At 36.0% G+C, this 6914-nt stretch overlaps 1 protein-coding gene across 1 annotated transcript in view; it reads right to left on the reverse strand.

Annotated features, from left to right (window-relative positions):
* Window positions 1-6608: 6608 nt before the first annotated feature.
* The window catches only part of LOC144976191 (uncharacterized), an 8253-nt gene continuing 7947 nt past the window's right edge, over window positions 6609-6914 (reverse strand). Inside the window, exon 5 of the mRNA XM_078920371.1 lies at window positions 6609-6914. This exon is cut by the window's right edge and continues 835 nt beyond it. The gene's annotated coding sequence lies outside the window, so the exon portion shown is untranslated.

Raw genomic sequence — 6914 nt, forward strand, 5'->3', positions numbered from 1 at the left:
ACAATAAGTCGCAGTTCAAACCCCACTACCGCCGCAAAAAATTTTATTCTCTATTGTCTTCTGGCATCTTTCTACTCATTCATATCTTGTGTACTAAATACATACTAAGGAAACTTACACCAAAATATTTTCTGAATGAAAAGTTAACCATCACCGTGTATATGTGTTCATCGGTTCTAGATTATATGTGATGGTCAATTAGAATATTGGCTTTAATAATTTCAAATAATTAATCTAGAGACTGTTGACACAAAATCTATGTATTTCAGAAGTGGGTGAGAGAGGATAAACTTATGACTGTGAGGTTTGAATACGAATATTTTACTTAGTTTGATACTTAAACGATAACATCTTCATTTCTGCCAGGCAGATTATGTACAAAAAGGGAGTCAAACCCCACCACCGCCGCAAAAAAATTTTTATTCTCTATTGTCTTCTGGCACTTTTCTACTCACTTCATATCTTGTTGTTACCACATAAGTGCCTGCTCCACTCACTTTTCTGAATTAAAAATTCACCCCATACACCGGAGCATACTCAATGTCTCAATCGTTTCTATGTTATATGTTTGTGAGAATATTGACTATTAAGCTTAACTGCTGGTCAAAATTATTTCGCGATGGTGGTGAACGAATCGGCGATCTCAAGAAGTGGGTGAGAGAGGGATCTAGAAATGACTTGGGTTTGAAACGAATATTTTTGTGTTCGTGGATAGCTCACACGGTAGAGCCACGCTCTCACCTGCCAGGCGGAGTTGTCGTACCAATAAGGTCGCAGGTTCAAACCCCACCACCGCCGCAAAAAAATTTTTATTCTCTATTGTCTTCTGGCACTTTTCTACTCACTTCATATCTTGTTACTTTTTAATATTACATACTAAGGAAAACTTTACACCAAAAATCTTTTCCAAAGGAAAAGTAAACTACCCGCTGTATAATAGTCATGCGGTGGACATGAAGGTACTTGACGCTGTCGAGGTCAATGGTCAATATTGGACTTTTTAAATTTACATAATATACACTAAGGAAAACTTTGCACCAAAAATCTACTGTTTTAAAATGGTGATGTAGTGGACATAAACTTACTCACGCTGTCGAGGTCAATGGACACTATTGGACTTGAAGACAGTATCTATACTAAGGAAAACATTACACCAAAATCTATTACTGGGGAAAAGTATTCCACATGCTTTATATGTAGTGGACATGCACGTACCGTGTGATGGTCAATGAACAATATTAGACTTTTAAATATTATCTATACTAAGGAAAACATTACACCAAAAATATATTCCTGGGGAAAAGTAAACGTCATGTAATGGTGTGATGGACAAGCAATTAAATGTGATGGTCAATTAAGAATAATTTTGGTCTTTAAAAATTAAATAATTACATCTGAGGAGACCGTTACACCAAAAATATATTTCAGGGGAAGTTGGACGGTAAGAGTGATGAAACGCACTTGTGCGAGGAACGAAATATTGACAACACAAAGTATTTTATCCAACTTAATTTATTTTTAAAAATTTATATTTTTTATTTTGCAGGTCAATATGACACTTATTTAGTAAAAAAAAAAAAGTTTCTAATCCAAGAATTCTTTTAAGAAATCTCGGGTTTCAAAAGACTTTTTGAGATGTTCGGGATCATCATAAATATTTCGATACAAACAAGTATGTGAAATAAATATTTTCTGGCGAAATTTAAAAAAAAAGTGTTTTGTAATTGTACGGCCGTAACGTGTATCAGTTGAGTAGCTACTGGATGTGAGTTGAGTAAACTCTGAAATTCAATAATATTGTTTATCAGTAAACTTTTGTACCAAAAGTTAATTCCTTTAGAAGACAAGCCTTCGAACAGAACGAATGAACGTCCGGTAATGAGAAGCGAGGGAGGTCGTGATAGCTCAGTTGGGAGAGCACTTGCTTTACATACAAAACGACCGAGATCGTTCCCAGGTGAAATCGAGATTTTTTCTGATCCCCCCTGTCCACCCAACAGTGATTGTGTAGCCGGGTCTATTAGACCTGGCGGAAAGTACCTTGTGATAGATTAGCGTCCTATCCAAAGATTAGCAACCAAATGCAATTGTCCGTTTCACGCTATAGAAACAGGAGAGAATCCGATTCCTTTACCCAATGAAGGAAAAGAAAGGAATGAAAAAATAAAATAAAGAAACAAAGAAGCAGTATCACGTGTTAACTCTCTCCTTACCAGCCATTTTTAGAATTTCCCCCGAAAATTCACACACACCCAACACAAGAATAGACTTCTTTTACTAAAACCAAAAAAGTAACAAGTGTTCTATACAGAATTTTGTTCAGCAAAACGAGCTCTACAACACAGTGCTTAGTATTTATAGCTGTAATCAAAGCATTCCTTTAAATCAGAATAAGAAAATTGTCGGTTGCATCGTAACAAATGTGACGATTTTCCCATGGTTGGTAAGGAGAGAGTTAACCTAATGGGATATTTTAAAGTTCCATAAATTCATCCACAGAAGGAAATCTTATTCTAAGAGTCTGTCTTGAGAAATGACAGCAATAACCATGGCGTAAGTTGCAGAGCAGCGCTGCAAAGTGAGCAGCTGGGAGTAAGTTTCCTGTTTACTGTTAACTTTGTTATGGTGATCGTTGCCTTGCGATTTGAGGTAATTTTTCGGTCACCGTCAGACTACGAGTTTCCGAGGGCTACGCGTGGTTTTTGAAAATATCAAAGTGGCAAATTAATTGGGAGCAGGCACTGGTGTAATATAAAGATCAGAAAAATTGGGTATGAAACAGTGCCAGACAATCGAGAAAAAAAATACAAGGAAAAAAAACATCTAAAAAAAAAAAACCTCAGTCTTCCTCGAAAAAGTTGAGGAAGACTGAGTTTTTGGGTAGATTGATATTTTGGGGGTTTTTTTTTTATCCTTACATGTTTCTTACTTGTTTTGTCCGGCATTTTTTCATACACACTTATTCTGATCTCTATGCTTTGTGCCACGCTAAGTGCATATTGCCGGAGCGAGGCATGACAACAGACGACTTATATATATAATTTATAGTTATATATATATAATAATTCATGAATTCGAGGTTGCATTGTTGTTACTGCTATCTAGTATGTCAGTTTAGATAGCTAGAGCATTCATTTATATTTTATATTTTTATACGACTTTCTGTGTACACAGTTGAAATGGTGAAACCCTCTAGGCTGTGACGATGTAATAAATTATGTACTCAATTCCGTTCTTAGAATGCCCGCGCGCTCTCTCGTGCATAAAATACTATTATAATATATTACTCCGAAAAGAATTGTTAAAATAGGAGGGAAGTAGTTCTAGGCACATCTTTAGTCTACACCAACTGTGTGGAGTAAAAACGAACCCGGAATATAGAGGATTAAAAACACAAAAGCATCACGTTGTAATACAAGCATGGAGTCCCGCCTATAACGACTGCCAGATATAAACGATATACACATTGACACATCTAAGAGGTGCACTTAATAACCTCCTAGTGGAGTTGTATCATCGTTCTGCCCGGCGACCAAAATGTCAGGCGTTGCAAAAGTAGGAATAATGTACACCGGATGTTGTTGGTGTATCGACATTAATGTGTCACTTCTTTTGTGACATGCGCAACTCATTGGTAACCATATGATATCATTCTGTTAACTGTATCTTTGGCTGTGTCGGTAACATATTAAAACCATTCACAGATAAGAAGTTAATGTATCGTTTGCTTAATGGCTTTCCATATCCACACACCTCCCACCGCACTAACCTTCTCTTTTCTCCCCATTTAAAGAAACAAAAGAAACAAATAATTCAGCTTGGATACACTTACAGAAAACATAAACTGAAAGTTACCTAAGGGAAAACTTGAGCTTTTTTATAGCGCAATATCCTCTGACCGTGCTCAAAGCGCTTTATAAAAGGGTTGTTATTTTTTGTTTGTTTTCCTAACACGACGTAACAATTGCGCTTTATTTTGGTGTTTTTTTTTAATTGCTTGTTTGTTTTTATTTTCAACCTGGTGTTTACATATTGTTTTATTGACGAAAGTTTTGTTCCTGAAGCTTTCCCAGTTACGCAATGTAGGTAGATAGTCGAAGAAGTGAACCGACCACATTCTGCGTGCTTTCAAAAAGAAAAGCTCCCAGATCTGCGGAACCACATTAAAATGACGATAGTCATCTTCTTAACTCAACCCTAACACCGACTATATCCGTAGTTTACCCATATTACTTTTACACCATGAATTTTTTTTTACATGTTTCTGACAAATTATAGGCATAGTATTAAAGCTAATGGTTTTAGTTTTTGCATATTAATGATAGTTGAATAAAACTATGTACATGCTCATTATTAGTACATTTCTTTTCCAATTTTGAAAAGTAGCAAAAATCTCTAGGATTGAGTGAGTTAAAGTCAGGATACCCGGTCTTGAAGGCTTCCGTTTTTTGGACCGTCATTGCAAAATTGCCTCTACCAATTCCAACTTCGGACACAGGTTCTTTTGAGTCAAAGCGGTCCGACAATGGACCCCCTCTCTCTCTCTCTCTCTCTCTCTCTCTCTCTCTCTCTCTCTCTCTCTCTCTCATAAAAGCGGGTGGCAAAAAAAATAAAAAAATAACAAAGACCCGAGTGAGGTCAACTTCATTCTATATATAGTTTTTCTTGTAACGGAAATTGTAGAGGAAACAGAAGAGATTTCAGAGCTGACAGCTTGTAAAAGCCATCGTGGAAAGAAAGTTTCGTGTTAAAAAAACATTTGATAGAATTATAATAAATAGCCAAACTTTTGAGAGTGATATTTGAAATTAGAGAAAGGGCGTGACGCGAATATGGGGCTAAACGATATTTTCAAGGCCGTTCACTCGTGTAACTTGCGACAAAGTTTGTTGTGAAGATGTACTTAATGTCGCGTACGTGTAAGCATCTAGTAATTACTCTCTATAAAAAAATCTCATTCTTTATTCTCAATGGGAATTTTGTCTATTCCAAGCGAAGACGACCTCAGGCGTCAGCAAGGCCACAAAGCGAGTTGGGAAGTTGAACTCGGTACCCTCTAAGTGGGAACCAAAGGCAAAACTACTGTGCCACGTTACCCTTAAGTTGTTTAACACTGTAATAAGCAGACTCGCTTTTCCAAAATTAACCAACTTTGAGTGTGCAAAATCAGGGTGAAAATGTAATTTTCTTTGATGAAGCACGAAGCACCACTCGATCCAGGTTTCAATATGTTCATATAAACCAGTAGATAGAGATGGGAATTATGATAGAATGCCATTCCAAAAAATCCAACTCCTAAAGAAAATAAATGCATTTTGAGAGCAAAAAAGATTTTTTTTAAATGACAAAAAGAAAAAAAAAAGAAAAAAAAGGAACAAAAAGTGGATGAGATGCCCTTCTCCAACTGTGATGATATATTTTATACCCTTGCCTTCATAATAAATAAATTTGTCAAGCATCACCGTCTTGGTGGACTGGATAAACAATTGCATTGCATTTCACTCATGTTTGATTTCTTTTTCAAAAGTTGTTATTTTCTTCCCGTTTGATCACATCCATTTTGCTCAGACGCTATTGCCATATATGATTCTCTTTGACGCTTATTATTGTTGACACCGTGAATTATCTCTTTACATTATAATATTATCATTCCTAATAACAATGTAGAGGTAGCGGCATCGTACAAGCTATCATTGAAGGTTTGTTGGAAAGTTTAAAATAATATCAAAACAAAAACTAAATCTGTATCCAATCAGACGCTTAAGGGGACACTTCCAGCGCTCCTGCGTACCCGTAGTTGACTTCCGCCATAAGTCGCATCCGGTACTCGCCGTCGTAACGCACAAACACACTCTCTATTCGCGCGACCTTTAGTCACAGGGAGAAAGAGGAAGCTCGTATTTGTTTATTAGTTTGTGCTCGAAGCTCTGGCATGTTTTTAACATTTATTTCCCCATATCTATTATGTATACTGTAGCATTTTGATTTCACCTGTGCAACTCTTTGTGGAGTATCTCTTTCAAAACCACTGTGAGTGCGGGTCGTATTTGATGTAGCCTTCTTGTTTGTTGTCTTTGAATCAATGTTCCATATGCTGCCCTTCTGGCCATTGACATAATTACTTATAATTGAAACGTGTCTTTGAGTTCAAAGAGTTTGAAGTAATCTTTACAAATGCGAGGAACTACGTACTTCCTTTTTTCGAATGCAACTCTCAAGAGTTCAACTTTTTATAATTTTTTGAGGGCTAAATACTCAGATTTTATTTGCGCGTATTTTCCTTACATTAATAACAACAGTAGACATTATATAGAAAACATTCTATCACTAAAGACGCGCGCGCGCACACACACACACACACACACACGAATATATATATATATATATATATTATATATATATATATATATATATAATATATATTATATATATATATATATATATGAATATTGCGTTTATTGTGCGTGCAGTTCCAATGAGGCGGATGCGAGGATTAAGTTGCATTCATTTTGCACAATCGACTGTCTCTTGTAATAGTTAATTGAGATTTCACCAACTTTGACTTATAATCTATAATCTAGAAAGTCAGAAAACAATACAGAGCAAGATTGAAATGTCTGAATAGGTTCTATTTTTATTTTTCTGTCTGAATTAATGGTTACACATAAACAAATAAGAATTGATAAAGGAGAAATTTTAAGTTACTGTAAAATTTTGGACATAAATTAGATGATCGGATATGATCTTGTCCCATCGTAAAACTAATATTACTTTTTGGGCCAGCATCATTGGCCTTTGTCAATATACATAATCTCTAGTATCCGGCTGTACAACCCTTACTTACTATCAAGCGTCGTCCTCATTTGGCGTTGGCTGCCCGCACTCTGCGATGTCAAATGTCTGCCCATTCCTCC

This window comes from Berghia stephanieae, chromosome 7 (assembly GCF_034508935.2).
Source record: "Berghia stephanieae isolate SIO BIC M18660-M18661 chromosome 7, UCSD_Bste_1.3, whole genome shotgun sequence".
Classification (NCBI taxonomy): domain Eukaryota; kingdom Metazoa; phylum Mollusca; class Gastropoda; order Nudibranchia; family Aeolidiidae; genus Berghia; species Berghia stephanieae.